The following is a 23055-nucleotide window of genomic DNA, read 5'->3' as shown; positions in this document are numbered from 1 at the left end:
CACATATACAATGGAAAAAATGCTAGCCCTGTTTACATGTTATATTTCATAAGTAAAGAAAACAAAAATATTTGATGCACACATACAAAGCAGAAATACTCGTAACGATTACAGATCTCGTTTCTGCGACTGATCCTGTGGCTATAACGAGTATTTAGAACTACCTTCTTCCACCACCTATTATGTATTCCCTTTGCCCTTAGCAAGCACCTCAGCTGGTCATAGTTCTTTGCCTGGTGGGGTGACTCAAATCTTCATTCCTGAAGAGTCTGGGTCATTAATAGTCATGTCAGAATTGGTTTGTTGTAGTTTTCCATTGGCTTTAATCACAGGGCTTGGTAGTACTAAGAGACGCCCTAAAGAATCTCCTGCATTCCACACATACTCTTCTTTAGCTCCATTATGTAATATCAATCCGATTTCCTCTTGGTAGTCAGGATCAATCACACCAGCCAGTGTGGCAACTCCCTTCTTTGCCTGTTTATCCAGAGGAATAAGGAGCTCGAAGTGGCCAGGTGGCATGCTTAGCTTCCAGTTCAATGGAATCAGTGATGTATCTCCAGGTGGGAGCATTCCTTTCTTAGGAACTAAGACCTCTAGACTTGCATAGCATAAGGTCACAGGGACTGGAAGCAAAAATCTTGCTAGTGGTTCCCTGGGGCTAATAGCAAGTAGTACCACTCCCATTTTCACCCCTTGATTCCTGGACCCATGAATCCTGTGCTGGAGCTGACCCATGGAGTGAGAAAGCTGAGTGCCTGTGCGAAGGAGGCTTCCTGGCTGAGTGGGGTACCTCCAGACACCTATCAGTGGAGCTACTGAGCTTTGGAACACTTGCCCCAGCAGGGTAGATAAAGCCTCGAGGCCTGAGAAGCCAAGAGGCCAAGAAACCAGGGAACAGAAGCTGAAGAGACAAGGAACATAAGAAGCCAAGCTGCCTCAGTCTCAAAAGGTATAGCCGGGACCTCTAGGGTTTCAAAGGGTAGAGCCATGGCCTCTGTTGTTTCTAAGGGTAGAGTCACCACTCAGACAGGCTAGGAGAATTGTGCACCTAAAGCCAAAGAAGTAGAGTTGCTGTCCCAGTGGGCCTGGAAGGTGGAGCTGAAGCCCACGGATGAGGGGCCTCTGCTTAGAATCTGGAGAGTTTGGCCAATAATTAGAGCCTGGGGGGCAGTACCATTGTGTACATGGTCTCAGAGGATAGAGGATTATTTCCAAAGCCTTGAGAGCTAATGTGATGTGTTCTGCTGACTTGCTTGGTGCCTGTTATCCCTTCTTTTCCTCCAGTTTCTCCCATTTGTAATAGGAATGTCTAGCTTGTGCCCGTTCTGCCATTGTACCTTTGGAAGCAGTTAACATGTATTCTAGATTTCACAGATGAAGAGGAAGTTTTGGATTTTGGACTTGGAGTTAAGACTTTTGCTATGATACAATGGGGTGAGTATGTTTTGCATGTTGCAAGGGTGTGATTTTTGGGGGGCCAAAGAGTGGATGCCATGGATAGAATTACATCCCCCAAAAAATGTAACAGTTTGACTAGGCCATGATTTCCAGTATTGTGTGGTTGTCCTCCATTCTGTGGTTGTAATTTTATGTTAAAGAGAATTAGAGTGGGATTGTAACACTCTTACTAAGGTCACATCCCTGATTCAAGGTAACTCAAGAGACAAAAGGAAAGTGAAGCAAGTACCAAGAAAGCAGTGCCAGGAGCAGAGCACATCCTTTGGACCAGGGTCTCTGTATGGAGAAGCTCCTAGTCTGGGAGAGATTGATGAGAAGGCCAATAGAACGACAAAGTCTTACTCTGGAGCTGAGTCCTAAATTTGGACATTTAGCCTACTTTACTGTGAAGAAATAAATTTCTCTTTGTTAAAGCCATCCACTTGTGGTATTTCTGTTACAGCAGGACTAGATGACTAAGACAGCAGTTGAGTTGGTGTTGTAATACAGTCAATCTTCAGTAAGACACTAGGTTTGGTTTTCGACAATATCAGCTCTGTTACTACAAGAAGTAAGGCTTTCTTTCAAGGCACAAGTGGAAACTTTGAGGTCCGTTATGTGGTGCTAGAGCTTTGACTCTGAAGCCTTGAGCTCATCTCTTTCTTTCATCACTTTGTCTAGCAAAAGGAGGACCAACCAACCAGCTTCCTTATTTAGAAAATTCATCCACACGATTTTGTTTCTCTAGAACCACTCTCACTACTAAATATCTTAAGCTAGTTTCTCTAAGAAGCAAACCCAGTAAAGCTTATAAACAGAGAGAGAGAGAGAGAGATTTATATCAAGGAAATGGCTCATGTGGTTGTAGAGACTGGAATGTCCCAAGTCCATGGGTCAGGATAGAGGCTTCTCCTGATTCATGTAGCTGCAGGGGCTGGTGAATCCAAGATCAGCATGTCAGAGAGAAGGGCTGTTTCTCACAGGCTGGGAAAATCAATGAATCCCAAGATCGGCAGGCAAGACCGCAGGTAAGCAGCTAGCTCAAATCTCAAGAACTGGAGGTCAGACAAAGAGGAGCCAGCTGCAGGATCCGGAACAAGCAAAAGCCCTCAAGCCTTGCCAGGATGCCCACCCACAGTCAATGCAGGCCACACACCTAAGGAAACACCCTTTCAATTAATTGGCTACTCATGTAGATCCCATCGTGAGAACGATCACATATCAAATGTCAACAAGGAAGTGACCATAGCATTACACAATTGCCAAAACACTGAGAATCATGGCCAAGGTGACACACAAACTTAACCATCAAACTCAATAATATTATTTGAAGCCTTTATTTTATACCGGAAACCACCTCCTCTTCCTTGTGACATCAGTTAATATAGTCCTTTTTTCCCCTTAAGTTAGTCTAAATTTTCTATCACTTGCAACCAAAAAAGTCCCAGCAAACAAACGCCCTCCACCCTCTTCTATCCTCTCTCTCTTCACCTAGAAACCTGCTACCTATCTTTCAATTCCCAAGAATAATGTTACTTTCTTTGTGATGCCCCAGGGATGGGCTAGTGAACTGGCCCTCAAAAAAAAAAAAAGCCCCAGTTTTATGATGTTCGCTGATTTCCATGGTGTGAGCACTCCTGCCATGACCACCAACACGAAATCACTGAACACACAGTTGAGAAAACGTGCACAGAATCACCTCTCGCCAGCCAGTACAAGCCAGCTCCATCATAGCTCCAGCTCCATCACAGCTCCAACTCCTCATAGCAAAACTAGATAAAGGGTGGCAGCTATAAAGAATTGCCTGATCTTGACAGTACACACTAAGTGCAGATGTCTCTGAGGATGTCATGTCCTAAACGCCTAACCAAGCCCACTTGTCCTCACTCTGTTTTCTCACCTGGACCATCCTTACACCAACCTCATCTGTGCTCCTACAGGTCTCTGTGCTCAGTGTCATTGCAGCACACACATTGTGCGTCGGAACCATTGGTTACATTTATGTCCTATGGCTTGACTAGGAGCTCCTCCAGAGCAACCACTATGTTGGCTTCATTCCTATCTCCTCAGGACCTAAAAAGAGTAAATGTTTATGAAATGAGGAAAGTAGCTCTAGTGGCATGAGAGCCATGTGAAGGTAAAGGAGGCCTGTGTACATTTGAAGGCAGAGGAGTTGCTAATGGAGAGGAAAGCACTAGAAAATACTTGAAAACTCTCGAAAGGGAAGGAGTTAGGAAAGATACTAGTAAGTGGGAAGATAGACAATTGGAAGGGAATGAGGAGAATGTGGGTGTGGAAACAGAAATATGTCAAGGTGAGGAAGGGGTAAATGCAAAAACAGGTGCCCCCTTCTTCCAGGAAGGTTGGGAATAGGGAGAGGGAGGCAAAGAGAGGAGAGGCTCAGATCAGGAAATCAGGTCCAGAGATGCTGCGTGGAACCCAGAAGTGACACAGCAAAGTTTTGGTCTGGCTAAGGCTGAGTGACTTGAATTCCAGTTGTTCCTACATGTGCAGTTCTGAATTGTGTTCAACTTCATGATTTCCAGCAATAATCCACGAACCATACCTAAGGCTGCAATTACTTTCTAAGAATTAGAGCCTGGGTAGTTATCCGTCTCTTCCCCCAAATACATCTCATTCTCTTGATTTACTTTTCCAGGGCCGTGCTTGACAGTGCTTCTCAAGCAAGTACATAGGGCCACCATGCCCAGCCGGTGAGGGCAGCAAGGGAGAATTAAACTCAGTCAACTGCAGCCAGCCAGGAGTTACACTACGTTGCCCTGACAACTAATGGGCAGAGCTCAGGAGAGATAGATAGAGGTGGCTGAGGTCAATGGATAATAAAATCCTAGTTAAGGGCTGATTTTTCCCTCCTTCATTTCAGGGGATATAAACATGAGAAAAAGGAAAAAGATAATTGGGAAGCAGATTCCCTTAGAGATGGTGCTATACAGGAACTGCAGATTCAAAGCAGAAGGCCTTGGGTTGAACTAGGGCCTCAGAGATCCTGCTCAGAAACAGATGCTCACGAAATGCAAACCAAAGGCATTGGGGAGGAAAGACCCAAGTGGGTGAGCTTTTATTGAGCACCTACTGTGTACAGATGAAGCCCTGGTGGTGCAAACGGTTAAGCACTTGGCTACCACCTGCAAGGTTGACAGTTTGAGCCTACCCAGCAGCTCCATGGGAGGAAGACCTAGCAATCTCCTTCCATAAAGATTACAGCTCAGGAAACCCTATGGGGCAGTTCTACACTGTCGCGTGGGGTCGCTATGAGTCATATTCTATTCAGTGGCACCTAACAACAACAACTGTATATGGAACATGGACCTAGGAAGGGGATGTCAACAAGAAGCTTCAAGAGTCAGTACAGGCCCACAGTGATTAAGTCTCAAGTCTCACCCCTGACACTTACTGTCCCAGGGACCTCAGACCAGACGCCAAACCTGTTTGAATCTTGAGCATCTCCCAGTCTGTGTAATGGAGATAACAGTACTTGTCTCACAGGGTCATTGGTTGATCAAGGAGATAATGAATGTAAAGGAGGCAGCATAACACCTGCACATGCTAAGCACAGAATAAAAACTGCTAAAAATGAGCCCCGGTGTACGCACTGTTCTCAATGCTCTACACATGCCTTTTTAGAACAACTCTATGGGGCACCTACTGCTACATACCCATTCTATAGGTGAGAAAACTAAGGCACAGAGAGATTAAGTAATCTGCCCAAGATTAGTATTACCAGTAATAAGTGGCAGAGTCAGGCTTGCACCCAGGTGATTTGGCTCCAAAACCTGGGCTATCACAACCACATCAACAACACAGATGTGTCATCAAAAATGGAAAAGCAAAAAGAATATTGACAGACGATTTATACACCTTTGCATACATATATAATGGTCCTGAAAGGATGCACAATTTTAAAATTGTAACAATGTTTGCCTCTGGGGAAGGGAAAGGCAAAAAAGGGAGAATTTTCACTGAATATCTACTGTGAATTTTGAACCATGGGAAAGGATTGCTTATTTTTAAGATGCATAAATTAAATTTAATTTTAAAAATAGAAGAGCAGAGTAGGAGAAGCCACTTTCAATATAATTTTTTTCTGCAAACATTCACTAAGGTGAAATAACTGGCTGCCGTTCTCTAATTCCTGACGATAGTGGAAGAAACAGGCCCCTGAACAGGTGATTACAGAACAAGGTGGCAAATGTCTATACAGGTGAGGATAATGTGCTGCACAGGCCCTAGGGAGGAAGTGAGAGATTCTACACAGAGGGAGGAAGTCTGGAAGGTTTCGTAGAGAACGGACTTTTAAGCTGAGATCATTCCAGAACTCAAGGCATTGTTTCAAGTCATATATAAAATAATAATAGTCCATGTTGATGAGCCCTTACTGCCAGGCATTGTCTTAGACCCTCCATACAGATTATCCAACTGAATATACACAACGTCCTTATGAGGTGGGTACCATTATCATTATCACCATTTTCCAGATGCAGAAACTGAGGCTTAAAAAGTTTAGGTAGCTGCCCAAAGGCACATAGCTGGGTGAAAAGTCTGGGATTTGAAGGCAGTCCTCTTTAGAACCACTGCCTCTGTCACCCTAATCCTCCGGTGGCAGCTCCTAGAGGGACTGAAGGAAGATGGGGGCATGCTGAGGCAGCCCACGAAGGCAGGTGCAGTCCCCCAGGAGGATCTCTGCAGAGGATGAGTTGTAGCTGGCCATGATGATGTGGAGGTGCCACCAGCTGGTGGTCAATATAGTTCAAGTCCCCATGGTGTGATGTCAGGGCCAATTTCTCTGGGCTCTAATTTCTGCCCCTATGGAGCAAGGATGGAAAAGATGCTTTCCAAACTCCCTCTGTAGTTATCCAGTGAAAATCATAGTTTTTCTGATTGCCTGATAGCTTTATAGGAGTCCCTGGGTAGTGCAAATGGTTATTACACTCAGCTGCTAACCAAAAGGTTGGAGGTTCAAGTCCACCCAGGGTTACCTTGGAAGAAAGGGCTGGAGATCTACTTCCAAAAAATCAGCCATTAAAAACCCCATGGAGCACAGTTCTACTCTGACAAACATGCGTAGGGTCTCCTATAGTCAGAATCAACTTGACAGCAACTCGTTTTTTTTTGTTTGTTTGCTTGCTTTTTGTTTTTAATAGGCTTTAGGCTACAAGTCTAAGGGGGTTTAGCCTGGAGCTCCCTACTCAACTCTGCAGCTGACCCCTCAGACCTTCCTGAGCAGCAACCTACTGTGTGCAAAGAACTGAACTGACTGCAAAAGAAATGGAAGTCCTGAACCCTGCTCTGGCAGGAAGGATGGGTTGCCAGGGGCTTATTGTCAAAATGAGAAAACAGCATGAACAGAAAATGCCTAAATCACATGGCTTCAGGGGAACACAGTCCAAATGGTATACACAACGCTGAGAAGGCTGAAGCCACATCCACCGTCTGGGGAGGTGCTTTAGAGAGGAGCTTCAAGTCAGGTTTTGAAGGTGAGAGTAGGTTGGAGGACAACACAGATGGAGGAAACCCTTGGAAATGGGAAATGAGAGTGATAAGAGCAAGACAGGGGGCCCCAGAACAGGCAAGGATGGGTGTGAAAGGATCTTAATGACACCGGGCTGGGAGGAGGTAGATAAAGCAACTTAGTGCAGGACTAAGAAGCTCAGTAAAAAAGGGCATGGACAGTCATGGGTCATGGCAAGTTCTTGAAAGAGGGAGCGGCTTGACGAGAATAGCCTGTAAGGAAGAGTATTTAATAGCTATTTATGCCCCCAAATAGATGACAATCATAGTTTCTGAACTAAAACCCAACATACTTAATCTAATCACAAGGCAAAGTATTTGAAACTGGGGCACATGGTAGATGCACCTTGACCTCCTTCTCTGTTCAAGATTCCTGTAAATCAGTAATCCCAAATGAGGATTCGTAGAATACTCATTCCAGAGAATTAAGATAGGTATTAGAAAATTAAAAAAAAAAAAGCTCAAGTAAAAATGTAATAATAGATAACTACCAACCAGGCTACCAGCCAGGCACTATTCTAAATAATCCACAGTATCCTTTTGTTTAACCCTCCCAGCAACCTATGAGGTAGATACCATTAACATCCTCATTTCACAGATGAGAAGACTAAAGCGCAGGTAGAATTAATAACTTGTCTAAGACCACTCAGTGTGTGAACGAGTCACAAGCTGATTCCAGGCAGTCTGGATCCCAAGCTTGTGCCACTAACTATTAGGCTATACTACCCGTCAAAGTCCAGAAATATCAAGTTCAACAAAATTCAACAGATTTCCTTCTATTGAGACTTTTCAGAGCCTTTCACTCATTCTTGCTTCCTCCTTCCCACTTCAGCTGTGATCCAAAAACACATAAGGGGTACCTGGGTGAGGCAGACTCATGGTGAACACCAGGAGTCAAGGAGAAAGAGGAGAGGTCACCAGGGGGAAGAGAGGGCCATTGTGGCCATTCTGGACCCACAGATTTCTCCAGGTGGCTTCCTCTCCTGTGACCAGGGTCAGGCATTTCCTCTTCAATCTCTGAATTGTGGGAGATCCCAGGAGTCTCAGGTCCAAGGGCCCTGGGGAGAAAACAATGTAGTGGCAGAGTAGGTGGAGGTAGAAACTATTTATCGACCAGTACAAAACTATGTCATATTTTAACAACCAGTCCTGGTTACCATCAGTCACATTTTACAAGTATTCATCTCTTGACCATTTCCAAAGCCTGTTTCCCCTTGATTTCATTTGAATGATGGCACAATTCTGGGATCTCAGCAGGACAGACATAATCACCCTCATTCTGCAGGTTAGTGAGTAAAAGTACTTACTAGCTAAGTCCCAGTTCTAGACATGAAATCTGAATCCCATGCTTACATCACAACACTGAGATTCCTTCTAGCTTCAAGATTTGTCTTCAACTGGGGTACCATCACCTTAAAGGAAGCAGTGGCCCAAGGGGCTTGCAGTTCTACTCAAGCCTTGCCACTCCTCCTAAGCAAGTAGCTTCACTTCACTGGATACCAGTGACTTTATCTGTTAAATAGGTGCACAGGTACCCACTTCACAAGGAGGTTGTGAAGATTAAATGAGATAATATCAGAATAGGCCGGGCATAGGACCTGCTACACACCAGAAGTAATCACACACAGCTCCATTCCCTCTCTGAGCCAGCTGCCTTTCTCCAATCTCTCCCCACCTTCAAGTCCCTTAGTATGAGTCTTACGCAACTTTTTCTCGGAACTAGCTTGTTAAGAAAAATGTCAGGTGAGAAGCAGAATAGCAACCACATACTGGACCAAGATTGAAGGCCAAGCTCACACAAGTGGGATGCCCTCTGTTGACTGAAGGAGGCAAGTGCTATGTCTGCCTGCTCTTCACCCACCAGCCCTTCTGACACCAGCATCCTAATGGTCCTCTGGGAATTGGCCTACTCTCAGGGGTGCTTGATGTCACTTCCCCGGTCCAGAGATAAACATATGACCTGGAGGGAGAGGGATGATCAGAACATTCCATCATGTAGGCCACAGTGAGTGGGTCAGAGATGGACACTTGATCCAAACTGAAACAATAAGAGTCAATTCGGGGGTTTTGTCAAAGCTATAGGTAAAAAGAAGTTTTCCTTCCACTGGGCTCGAAGCTGGGAGGGTGTAAACCTGGGTGTATCTTGCTAGGGATCAGCACATGGACAGAGCTTGCAGGTGAAGCCAATAGCAAAGATGGCAGAGCTGAAAGACAGAGAGGGCAGTGTCCCGACAACACTGTCTGAATCCTTGAATGCAGCCATACCTGACTCTGAGTAAAGTGAATGCCAAAATATTCATTTTTGCTTAACCCAGCATCATGGATTGAATTGTGTTCCCAAAAAAATATCTGTCAACTTGGCTAGGTCATGATTCACAATATTGTGTGATTGTCTACCATTTTGTCATCTGATGTGATTTCCCTATGTGTTGTAAATCCTATCACTACGATGTAATGAGATGAATTAGTGGCAGTTATATTAATGAGACCTACGAGATTAGATATTATCTTAAGCCAGTTTCTTTTGAGATATAAAAGAGAAAAGCGAGCAGAGAGACATGGGGACCTCATACCACCAAGAAACCAGTACCGGGAGCACAGTGCATCCTTTGGACCTAGGGTCCCTGCACCTGAGAACCTCCTCGACCAGGGGAAGATTGATGACAAGGACCTTCATCTAGAGGCGACAGAAGGAAAAAGGCTTCCCCTGGAGCTGACAGCCTAAATTTGGACCTGTAACCTACTGGACTGTGAGAGAATAAATTTCTCTTTGTTAAAGCCATCCAGTTGTGGTATTTCTATTTTAGAAGCACTAGATGACCAAGGTATCCAATTAAATAAATTCCATAATTCTGCATATCTAAAAGGAATGCAGGGTTACCACTGAGCAGTAAATGTGTTGGGAAAAGGCCAGGACAGTGCCCATCCACAGGCAAGAAAAGGTAGGATATTAGAAATCTACAACTGGCGATTTTCTGACGTTCTCAGTGCACTACCTGAACATACACACACGTGCACACAGACATCACAGGCTTCCACACACACACCACACATACCCACATCCCATATACCCGCATTCTACATACACACTACACTCACACATACACACCATACCCAGTACCCCACAAATACCATATATACACACTTCGCACATACACACATTATACATACACACACACCACATACCTCACATATACCCATGTCCCACATCCACACACACACCATATATGTACATACATGCCTCATACTCACATGCACATACCACACACACATACATACAAATACCACACATACCAACATCCCACATACACACATAACCATACATACACAGAACCAAATCCCCACACACACACAAACACGTACGCATATATCATACACACACACATACACACACACGTACTCACACATTCTCACACATACACAGCTCTGGTCTTGCAGGCCATGTTAATCAGGACAAAGCTATCAGCTGGCCTTTCCAGTTGTGCCCTGCTACCTGTCTGAGTTGTCTCAGTCCACAGCCCACCACTGCAGAGAGGCCACACAGGGTCCCACCCTCCTCCTCCCCTGCAGTTCTCCTCCTTGAATTCTCTTCCCCTCTCTCCCTTCCTGCCAGGCCTTCCCCTCTCTCAGCTCCCCACAGAACAGCTCTCCTACCTCAAAAAGCAGTCCCTGACTCATCCCACTCCATCCCTGCCAAATTCCCCCGTCACCACTTGGCTATTTTACACGTCCACAGAAGAAATAATTTGCACTTGCATCCTGTATGGATTTATATGTCTTTTAACATTTTTCTAAGAAGAAAGCATATTGAGGGGAGTGAAGAGGCTGGAGCCAGACCAGGCTGGGTTCAAATCCAACTGTACCTTCACATACGGTGGGATGTTGGGCAAGTCACACCCACGCTCTGACCCTGGGGCCAGTTATCTGTGGATGCGGAGACCTAACTATTACCCACCATCCTTCTCTGTGAGGAGTCCTCCTCTCCTGTGGAATGAGAGGATAAGGAGGCCCTTGCTGAACAGAAGAGGGCCAATCATGGCAGTTATGCAGATCGGCTGTATTGGCAGTTTGGCAGTACCACAACAACCGCAGGGCGAGGCTGCACTTCTGCTCTCCCCCAGCCCCTCCGTCTTTCCTCTTCCTTGGTGGCTGTTGTTAGCTGCTGTAGTATTCGTGGGCCATTGTGGCTGTTGTTAGCTGCTGTAGTGCTCGTGGGCCATCGTGGCTGTTGTTAGCTGCTGTAGTGCTCGTGGGCCGTTGTGGCTGTCGTTAGCTGCTGTAGTGTTCATGGGCCACTGTGGCTGTCGTTAGCTGCTGTAGTGCTCGTGGGCCGTTGTGGCTGTCGTTAGCTGCTGTAGTGTTCGTGGGCCGTCGTGGCTGTCGTTAGCTGCTGTAGTGTTCGTGGGCCGTCGTGGCTGTCGTTAGCTGCTGTGGTGCTCGTGGGCCGTCGTGGCTGTTGTTAGCTGCTGTAGTGTTCATGGGCCGTTGTGATCTATAGTGTTTTCACTGGCTGGTTTTTGGAAGTAGATCACCAGGGCTTTCTTCCTAGTCTACCTTAGTTGGGAAGGTCTATTAAAACCTGTTCAGCTTCATAGCAACACACAAGCCTCCAATGACAGATGGGTGGTAGTTGTGCTTGAGGGGCACTGGCTAGGAGTTGAACTGGGGTCTCCCACATGAAAAGTGAGAGTTCTGCCACCGAACCACAACTGCCCCCCTAGGCAGTTCCCTTTGCTTGGTGTTTTAAGGAGCCCATAAGGAGGTGGTCCAGTTAGTAGCTGGCTCAAGTGACCAGGACAGTGTTGACTCTCCGGTCACCTGTGTTTGAAGTTTGAGCTTCCCTCTAAAAATCTGTTTTGGTTGAACCCTTGGAGTATGGAGCACACACACAGAAGCTAGAAAGAGACACTTCTGTTTGCTGCCCTTCCCCTTGCTAGCTCTCCACCAGGAAAGTAAAAATTGCCAATCTGAGCAGAGCACATGTCCACAAGCCTTTGGCTTAGAAAGAGGCTGTCATTTTGCTGGCCAAGGAGATGAAGACACAAGCAACCTATTACAAGCATTGTAGGAGTTAAGAGCTGGTGCTCTCCCATGGGACAGGAACCAGAGGGGGAGTCCTTTGTCTTCACTTCACCCACAGGAAGGATGTGGCTGAGAGATACCATGGGCTGGAGGAAGGCAGGCACTGGTTCTCAGATCAGTCTGCCCTTCTTATATCCATTTATTCACTGGTTCCCGTATTTTTTCATTCAACAAGCAAGTATCGGGTGCCTGCTCTATGCCAGGCATTATACCAGGAACTGGGGAGGTAAAAATCAAATAACACCCTGTTCTCCACTCAAAGGGAACCTGTTTAGGGAGGAAGGCAGACAATTACATCAACAACTGTGAAATGGTGGAATGAGTATTACAACAGAAAGTAGGAGCATGAGAGGGGGCCTGCCCCAGCCTGGGAGATTCAGGGCAGGCTTTGGCGGGGAGGTGATGTTTGAGCCAGAGACTGAAGCCAGGGCTGATTATCCAATAGGCAAGGTAAGCATGGGCTTACTTGTGCTTACTTACTAATCTGTAGAAACAATTTCAAAGATATGAAACCCATGTGAAATTGTTCACTATAGATTAGTAAGAAAGCACAAGTAAGCCTGTGCTTACCTTACTTACTGGGTCATCCACCCCTATCAGGGATTGTAAATTTAAAAAGAGGCTTTGATTGTATAGGAAGGTGCTGTGGGGTTGGGAGAGAGACAGATGCCAGCCATACCTAGAAGCAGAACATTTGATGTAGTGAAAAATGTGAAGCTGTTCACTACAGATGACCTGGAAAACAAGGTAAGCATAGTGATAATCTGCCCCAATTCTATTGGAGATGACCAAGGGTGTGGTGAAAAGACACAAAATATAGATACAAAGGGACTCCATCCCAGAGGGAATTCTAATCTAACCTTGCTGAGAAAAGGGAGCTGTGAAATGAGGAAGAGGAAGAGGGCTCAAGACAGAGGAAAAGCATATTGCAGAGGCAGGGAAGCATGAGAGGGCAAAATTAATTGAGGATCAGCAAATAGGTTGTGATGCCTGGAGCAAAGGGTCCCCTGGGACAGAGGAGAGAATGAGGCCAGCAGCCCCACCTCACAGGGCCTCGGATGCTGAGCTAAGGAGTTTGGGTTTTATTCTGAAAGCTGAGAGCAGCTCCTGATGGGTGAATGTGGCAGGATATGGCATGAAATTTCCAAGTAGTGGTGGCTTCGGATGTGGAACACAGATCTCACCAGAGAAACAGGATAAGGTAAATCGTAAAGGCCTAACAGTCTGGTGAGAAAGAAAACCGGGAAAATCCTCTCTCCAGTATACCAACCACCTCTCCTACTTTCCTTTATGAAAACATCTTCCTCTAGGGGCCTTGTAAGTGTTAGCATCTTTTGACCTCTCCTTACTCTATACCCGAGGCCTCCAATGTGGTGCCAAGACCAGCAACATCAGCATAATCATCAAACTTACTAGGAATGCTGAATCCTGGTCCTCACCCCAGACCTATTGAATCAGACACTCGGGGGTTGGGCCCAGAAATCTAAGTCTTCTTCTTGTGTGTGTGTGCTTTAGGTGAAAGTTTACAGCTCAAGTTAATTTCTCATATAAAAATTTATACACATATTGTTATGTAACACTAGTTGCAATCCCCATACTGTGACAGCACACTCCTCCTTTCCACCCCGGGTTTCCCGTGTCCATTCACCCAGCTCCTATCCCTTTCTGCCTTCTCATCCTGCCTCCAGACAGGAGCTGCCCATTTACTCTCATGTAACTATTTGAACTAAGAAACACACTCTTCATGAGTATTATTTTATGTTTTATAGTTCAGACTAATCTTTGTCTGAAGAGTTGGCTTTGAGAATAGTTTTAGTTGCGGGTTACAGAGAGTCCAGGGCCCATGTCTTCTGGGGTTCCTCTAGTGCATTAAGCCTGGTCTTTTTACGTGAATTGGAGTTCTGCACCACACTTTTGTCCTGCTCCGTCGGGGACTCTCTGTTGAGTTCCCTGTCAGGGTGGTCATTGGTGGTAGCTGGGCACCATCTAGTTCTTCTGGTCTCAGGCTGATAGAGTCGCTGGTTTCTGGGACCCTTTTGTCTCTCGGACTAATATTTTCCTTGTGTCTTTGGTGTTCTTCATTCTCCTTTACTCCAGGTAGACTGGGAACAATTGATGCATCTTAGATAGTTGCTCGCTAGCTTTTAAGACCCCAGTCGCCTCTCATCAAAGTGGGATGCAGAACATTTTCTTAATGAAATTTGTTATGCCAATTGAACTAGATGTCCCCTGAAACCATGGTCTCCAGACCCCATCTCTGTTACTCTGTCCCTCAAAGTGTTTGGTTGTGTTCAGGAAACTTCTTAGCTTTTGGTTTAGTCCAGTTGTGCTGACTTCCCCTGTATTGTATATCATCCTTCCCTTCCCCTAAGATAATTCTTGTTTTTTTTTTTTATCTAGTTAGTAAATTCCTCTCTCCTCCTTCCCCACCCTCATAACCATCAAAGAATGTTTTCTTCTGTGTTTAAATCTTTCCTTGAGTTCTTATAATAGTGTTCTTTTGCGACTGACCAATTTCACTCAGCATAATGCCTTCCAGATTCATCCATGTTGTGACGTGTTTTGTGGATTTATCATTGTTCTTTATCATTGCACAGTGTTCCATTGTGTGTATATACCACAATTTGTTTATCCGTTCATCTGTTGATGGGCACCTAGGCTGTTTCCATATTTTTGCTTTTGGGAACAGTGCTGCAATGAACACAGGTGTGCACATATCTATTCATGTGGGGGCTCTTATATCTCTAGGATATATTCCAAGGAGTGGGATTGCTGGATCACATGGTACTTCTATTTCTAACTTTTTAAGGAAGTGCCAAATCGATTCCTAAAGTGGTTGTACCATTTTACATTCCCACTAGCAGTGCATAAGTGTTAGTCTTTCCACAGCCTCTCCAACATTTATTATTTTGTGTTTTTTTTGGATTAGCGCCAGTCTTGTTGGGGTGAGATGGTATCTCACTGTAGTTTTGATTTGCATTTCTCTGATGGCTAATGATCAAGAACATTTCCTCATGTATCTGTTAGCCACCTGAATGTCTTCTTTGGTGAAGTGCCTGCTCATAACCTTTGACCATTTTTTAATTGGGTTGTCTTTTTGTTGTTGAGGTTTTGCAGTATCTTGTAGATTTTAGAGATTAGACCCTGATCTTATAGCCATAAATTTTTTCCCAGTCTGTAGGTTGTTTTTTTACTCTTTTGGTGAGGTTTTTTGATGAGCATAGTGTTTGATTTTTAGGAGCTCCAGTTATCTAGTTTCTCTGCTGGTGTTTGTGCATTGTTAGTTATGGTTTCTATTCTGTTTATGTCATGTATTAGGGTTCTTATCATTGTCCCTATTTTTTCTTCTGTGATCTTTATCATTTTAGATTTTATATTTAGGTCTTTGATCCATTTTGAGTTAGTTTTTGTACATGTTGTGACGTATGGGTCTTGTTTCCTTTTTTTTTTTTTTTAAGGTGGATATCTAGTTACACCAGTACCATTTGTTAAAGAGACTGTCTTTCCACATTTAATGGACTTTTGGCCTTTATCAAATATCAGCTGCTCATAGGTGGTTGAATTTACATCTAGATACTCAATTCGGTTCCCTCGGTCTATGAATCTGTTGTTTTACCAGTACCAGGCTGTTTCGACTACTGTGGTGGTATAATTGGTTCCAAAATCTGGTAGTGCGAGGCCTCCCACTTTGTCCTTCTTCTTCAGTAATGCTTTACTTATTCAGGGCCTCTTTTCTTTCCTTATGAAGTTGGTGATTTGTTTCTCCATCTCATTAAGAAATGTCATTGGAATTTGGATTGGGGTTGCATTGTATCTGTAGATCGCTTTGAGTAGAATTGACATTTTCACAACGTTGAGTCTTCCTATCCACAAGCAAGGAATGTTTGTCCACTTATGTAGGTCTCTGTTGGTTTCTTGCAGTAGTATCTTGTAGTTTTCTTTATATAGGTCTTTTACATCTCTGGTTAGGTTTATTACTAAGTATTTTATCTTCTTGGGGGCTATTGTAAATGGTATTGATTTGATGATTTCCTGTTTTAGGTTCTCTTTGTTGATGTAGAGGAATTCAGCTGATTTTTGTATGTTTACTTTTTATCCTGTACTTTTCTCAAATCTTCTATTAGTTCCAGTAGTTTCCTTGTGGATTCTTTGGGGTTTTCTGTGTGTAAGATCATATGATCTGCAAATAGGCTTACTTTTACTTCTTCCTTACCAATTTGGATACCTTTATTTCTTTTTCTTGCCTTATTGCTCTGGCTAGGCACAATGTTGAATAAGAGCATTGATAAAGAGCAACCTTGTCTAGTTCCTGTTCTCAAGGGGAATGCTTTCAGACTCGCTCCATTTAGGAGGATGTTGGCTGTAGGTTTTGTAAAAATGTCCTTTATTATGTTTAGGAATTTCCCTTCTATTCCTATTTTGCTCAGAGTTTTTCTCATGACTGGGTGTTGGACTTTGTCAAATGCCTTTTCTGCATTAATTGATAAGACCCGGGGCTCTTATCTTTTGTTTTATTTATGTGATTGATTACATTGATTGTTTTTCTAATATTGAACCATCCCTGCTTAAAAAAAAACCTGGTATGAATTCCACTTGGTCATGGTGAACTACTTTTTTTGATATGTTGTTGAATTCTATTGGCTAGAATTTTGTTAAGGATTTTTGTGTCTATGTTCATGAGGGATATTGGCTGTAGTTTTCTTTTGTCATGGTGTCTTTACCTGGTTTTGTTATCAGGGTTATGCTGGCTTCCCAGATGAGTTTGGGAGTATTCCATCCTTTGCTATGTTCTGAAATACCTTTAATAGTAGTGGTGTTAACTCTTCTCTGAAAATTTGGTAGAACTCTGCAGTGAAGCCGTCATCAGGGCCAAGGCTTTTGTGGTTGTTTTGGAGAGTTTTTTATAATTACCTCTTCAATCTCTCCTTTTGTTATAGGTTTATTTAGCCGTTCCACCACTGTTTGTGTTAGTTTAACTAGGTAGTGTGTTTCTAGGAATTTGTCCATTTCCTCTCGGTTTTCCAATTTGTTCGAGTACAGTTTTTCATAATATTCTGTTATGATTCTTTTCATTTCACTTGGGTCTGTTGTGATCTCACCCATCTCATTTCTTATTTGGGTTATTTGCTCCCTCTCCTGTTTTTCTTTTTTCAGTGTGGCCAGTGGTTTATCAATTTTGTTGATCTTTTCAAAGAACCAGTTTTGGTCTTGCTAACTCTTTCAATTGTTTTTCTATTCTCTATTTCATTTATTTCTGCTCTATTTTTTATTATTTGCTTTCTTCTGGTGCCTGAGGGTTTCTTTTGTTGCTTTTTCTATTCATTCAACCTGTAGGGATAATTCTTTGATTTTGGTCCTTTCTTCTTTTTGTATGTGTGCATTTATTCCTATAAATTGACCTCTACGCACTGCTTTTACTGTGTCCCTAAACATGTATTTTCATTCTCATTTGTTCTATGAATTTCTTTATTCCATCCTTGATTTCTTCTATAACCCAGGAGTTTTTGAGCAAGGTGTTGTTCAGTTTCCATGTATTTGATTTTTTTTTCCTTGCTGTTTCTCTTATTGATTTCTATTTTTATGGCTTTATGGTCAGAAAAGATGCTCTGTAATATCTCAATGTTTTGGATTCTGTTAAGTCTTGCTTTGTAGCCTAATATGTGGTCTATTCTGGAGAATGTTCCATGTGCATTGGAAAAGAACATATACTTGGCTGGTCGAGTGTTCTATAGAGGTCTATGAGATCAAGTTGGTTGATTGTGGCATTTAGATCTTCCCTGTCTTTATTAAGCTTCTTTTTGGATGTTCTGTCTTTCACAAAAGTGGTGTGTTGAAGTCTCCTACTATTATTGTGGAACTATTTCTCTTTTCAGTGCTGTTAGAGTTTGTTTTATGAATTTTGGAGCTGTGTCGTTCGGTGTGTAAATATATATTATGTCCTCCTGGTGTATTGACTCCTTAATCAGTATATAGTGTCCTTTCTTATCCTTTGTGGTGGATTTTGCTTTAAAGTCTATTTTGTCAGAGATTAATATTGTCACTCCTGCTCCTTTTTGATTGTTGTTTGCTTGAAATATTTTTTTCCATCCTTTAAGTTTTAGTTTGTTTGTGTCCCTGAATCTAAGGTGTGTCTCTTGTAAGCAGCACATAGACGGATCTTGTTTTTTATCCATTCTGTCACTCTCTGTCTCTTTAATGGTGAATTTAGTCCATTTACATTCAGCATAATTATGGATACGTATGAGTTTAGTGCTGTCATTTTGATATCTGTGTGTGTGTGTATGTGTGTGTGTTGTTGACAGTTTCTTTGGTCCACTTAATTTTCTGTACTGAGTTGTTTTTCTTTATGTATTTTCTTTTCATCTTTTTCATTGTTGATTTTCTTTTCACTAAGTCTTTATGTTTTTCTTTTTTTATTTTGATGTGTAGGATTGTTAGTTTTCTTTTTGGTTACCTTAAAATTTACCTCCAATTTTCTAAGTTTAAACCGATCTTTTATTTCTTGATATTGCTTTGACTTCTCCATATGACAGTTCTATGGCTATGTTATTTAGCCCCTAATTTTTGTTTTTGCATTTTCATCTTTTACATATTGACGTCTCTGTTTTAGACTTGATTTATTTTTGTAACTTCCCTGTCTGGGTTGGTTTCTGGTTGTTCTGTCGTGTGTTCTAGTCTTGGGTTGTTATCTGATATTATTCTCTAACTCTCTTTAACATTGTCTTGTAATTTGGGTTAGGTTTTTACAAATTTCCTTAACTTCTCTTTATCTGAAATGCCCTAATTTCACTGTCATATTTGAGAGACAGTTTTGCTGGGTATATAATTCTTGGCTGGCAATTTTTTTTTTCTTCAAGGCTTTATATATGCCATTCCATTGCCTTCTTGCCTTCATGGTTTCTGCTGAGTAGTCAGAGCTTATCCTTATTGACTCTCCTTTGTAGATGACTTTTAGTTTATCCCTAGCAGCTCTTAACATTCTCTCTTTATCTTAGGTTTTGGCAAATTTCATTATAGTATGTCTTGATAACTTTCTTTTGGGATCTATCCTGTATGGGGTTCAGTGAGCTTCTTGGATAGGTATCTTCTCATCTTTCCTGATATAAGGGAAGTTTTCTGCCAACAATTCTCTCTGTGTTTTCTGTTATCTCCCCATGTTCTGTTATTCCAATCACTGGTAGGTTATTCCTCTTGATAGAGTCCCACATACTTCTTACAGTTTTTTCATTTTTAAAAAATTCTTTTATCTGATATTTCCTCAAATAAGTTGGTGTCAAGTGCTTTATCTTCAGTTTCACTAATTCTGATTTCCATTGCCTCAATACTGCTCCTATGACTTTCTACTGAGTTGTCTAATTCTGAAATTTTATTGTTAATCTTTTGGATTTCTGTTTGCTGTCTCTCTATGGATTCTTGCAGCCTATTAAATTTGTCATTTTGCTCTTATATAACCTTCTTAAGTTCCTCTACTGCTTTGTCGGTGTGTTCCTTGGCTTGGTCTGTATTTTTCCTGATCTCTTGAAGAGTTCTGTATATTGATCTTTTGAATTCTACCTCTGGTAATTCCAAGACTTTGTCTTCCTCTGGGAGGTTTTCTTGTTCTTTGTTTTGGTCACTTGCTGAAGTCCCCATGGTCTGCCTTTTTATGTGATTTGATATTGACCATTGCCTCTGAGCCATCAATAAGTTATTGTATTTATTTTATGTTTGCTTACTGTGTCTTAGCTTCCCGTTTTTGTTTTGTTTTGTTTTGATATGCCCAAATAGGCTGGTTGTGTGAGCTACTTTGATTATTGGTGTCTTTGAAGCTCTCATGTCCTGTCACCAGGTGGTTAGAGCTGCTACTAGGTATGTGAGCTCAGGAGTCCATTTACTTTTCTTGTGTTGATTCAGCGCAGGTGTACAGGTTGTCAGTTACTGAGTGTGTGGTGCAGGCTCTCACCTACAGTCCTAAATGGGTAGGGCTATGGAGGGGTGATTGGAACAGGTACAGATATCTGGCTGCGGTAGGGGTCTATGTGCTGAGCATGGTAGGGGGCTGACAGTTGCTCCTGAGTGCCTGGGTAGAAGGAGCATCCCTGTTCCCTAGAGCACATAGGTGAGTGGGTTTGGCAGCCAGACTTTGAGCACCCAGTGCTGCTGGCTGCAAGGAGCGGGAGGCACCACTTATTCTGGTACCCCTGTCATGGGTGGCTAGGTGGAGTTGGTGGAGCCACCAGTCCTCAGGCACCTGATGGATAGGTGAGGACCCTGCTTAATGGGCAGGATGGTGTCCAGTGTCACAGATCTGCCACTTCCTCTTAGCTGTTGCAGTTGAAAATAGGCTTCAGGTATACACCCTGTTGTACTCTGCTAATGAGGGCCTATGCTTTTGAAACAGGCCCACACAGATCTAGGCAGTGATGAAAGGCATTCAAAGCCCATGGACCTCTTATGCCTGTGCCTAGGCAAAGGGTCTGTGCCTGCCCTGAAGTCCTGGTTCATGAGAGCTGGCAGATTATTTTTTCCTGTTTGTTTTTTGTTAATTTGTTCCCTCTCCAGCGCCAGGAGAATGGCTTGAGACACACAGCAGGTCCTACTTCTGGCCCAGGGGGTGTGGCAATCGCTGGAGCCTGACCAGGACCACAGCAGAGTGGGGAGGGGGTGGGTGAATTGGAAAGAGATACTTCCCAGAGGGGGAAGGGTTTTTTTGATCCCGCACAGTAGATTAGATGCTTGCACTTAACTTTCACAGATCCAGCACCGCTTCCCCCTCATTCCACAGGCTTGTGCAGACTCTCCACTGCTCAGTTTCTCCTGGTGCGAAAAGTGCGTCCCGAGTGCTACTGCTTCCCTCAGCCTGTGCACTGGCCAATCCAGCCTGCAGCATGCTGGCCAGGTCAGGTCTGACAAATCCTTGCTATTTCTGAATTGTCTCTCCCTCCCCCTGTGCTCAGTCTGACTCCTCAACTTTGTCAAGTTTGAGAGGGATTGATTTAATACCAGTCCTGGCTATACATTAGAATCACATGGGAAGCAGTTTAAAAAATAAAAGCAGCTCCTGGGTACCACTTCCTACAAATTGAATCAGAATCTGGGTGTGGAGTTTTGGGACTGCAGAACTGGGACTGGGGTGACACCTTGGTAATTCTGATAGGCATTGGTTTGAAGAGAACCACTGGCCTAGAGCAGTGCTCCTCTGACTTTAATGGCAAATGAATCTCATCTTATTAATGCAGACTAAAATCGTATCCCCTTAGTCTCACCTCCTGTTACCTCTGATTGATTTTCTTACCAATAAACTTTATTGGTAAGGTCTTCTCCATCTGGCACTTGTGCAATTGATGCTTTTGAACCTAAATGTAGAAGCTTACATATATCTCTGTTAAATTTCAACTTATTGGTTTCAAACCTGCATTCTAGCCTGTCAAAATCACTTTGAACTTTTACTGTATCTTCAATTGCAGAATTTTCTTTTCCAACTTTATTACGTACAAATTCAATAAGCATGTCTGCAGCAAACAGCAGTGAAGAAACCCTAGACTCAGGAGTCAGGGCTCTAGACACTAGTCCTAACATTCTAAGTTATGGCAATTCCCTGGGTCTCAGTAAAATTACCTTTATAGTCTCTGCTAGTTCAAAATTCTACAAATAGTGGTGTATTTAAGAGTTCAAGCCCTAGAAGAAAACCTCTTGAATTAAAAGCCCAGCTCTGCCCCCTATATGCTGTGTGACCTTGAGCAAACCACAAAACCTCCCTGTGCATCAGTTCCCTCACCTGTTGAACGGACATAATAATGGTATCTACCTCATGAGATTGCTAGGAGAATTAAATGAGTGAATTGATGTAAAGTGCTTAAAATCATTCCTAGCATATAAATAAGCACAGGTTAGCTATTTTATTCAAGATAAGCAAAAATAAAAAAGATAAAAATAACAGATAGAATCAAAGACTGAATCCTACAAAAGTTTTCAGGAGATAGGTTAACTAGATGTCCTGGTTTTCAAGGGACAGTCCTAACCTATTCCTATTGTCTTAGCACAATTATTAATAGTGTCCTGAGCCCTGGTGGTGCAGTGCTTAAGAGCTTGGCTGCTAACCAAAAGGTCAGCAGTTTGAATCTACCAGCCACTCCTTGGAATCCTATGGGCCAGTTCTATTCTGTCCTACAGGGTCACTATGAGTTGGGATTGACTGAATGGCAATGGGCTTGGTTTTGGTCTTGGGGCTAGACACAGAGACGTGCTTCTCAGATACCCTGCAATAAGTGTGGTTACCTGACAGCCTACAGCTGTTATGTTCTTTAGGACCACTTCAGCTTAATTTTGGTCTTATAGGTTGCTATATGAGTCAGAATCGACTAGATGACAAGGGGTTTGGTTTTTTTGGTAACGAATCCATGGTGAGTTCTAATGATCACAACATCATTCCTAAGTTTTCATAAATCAGGTATTTAATACTCCATTGCAAGGATCTTTTTTTTTTTTTGGTAGTCTTACTTCACATCTCCTAGTTCTCTCAGCAGGGCATATGTAGTTTGTTCTCCTGGCAAGTGGTGCTCACCACCTCCTTATCCATCTTAGGCCTCAATGCCACCTTCCTACCTTCATCCTCATAATCCCGCTATGTCCAGCCTGTAGGGAGAACTGCATAGTTCTATCTTCCCCTTAGTGAAAGTCAACAGACGTTTCTAAACACCCAGTATGAAGGTATAAAGATGAATGAGTAGAGTCCCTGATCTCAGGCGCTCACAATGTAGTGAGCAAGGCACATCAAGACATGGTTTTGATATAAAATGGTTCTAAAGAATACAAGAGCACAAGAAATGAAGTCTTGATAGACGCTACAGTATGGATGAAGCTTGAAGACATTATTTGTCTTCATTATTTTCTTGTCTTTTTATATGAGGTCATACAATATTTGTCCTTTTATAATTGGTGAAATAATAAGCTAATTATAAAAGGACAAATATTGTATGACCTCACTTATATAAAAAGAAAAGAAAAGGCAAATGTATACAGACC

The 23055-nt window shown here is 42.9% G+C and overlaps 1 pseudogene; it reads left to right on the top strand.

The window, feature by feature from the left end:
* The first annotated feature begins 6823 nt into the window (after nucleotides 1-6823).
* The window catches only part of LOC126067948 (uncharacterized), a 39601-nt pseudogene continuing 23369 nt past the window's right edge, over nucleotides 6824-23055 (top strand).

Source organism: Elephas maximus, chromosome 26 (assembly GCF_024166365.1).
Source record: "Elephas maximus indicus isolate mEleMax1 chromosome 26, mEleMax1 primary haplotype, whole genome shotgun sequence".
Taxonomy (NCBI): domain Eukaryota; kingdom Metazoa; phylum Chordata; class Mammalia; order Proboscidea; family Elephantidae; genus Elephas; species Elephas maximus.
Note: the sequence above shows the minus strand (reverse complement) of the source record. Positions and strands in the feature narration are given on the sequence as shown.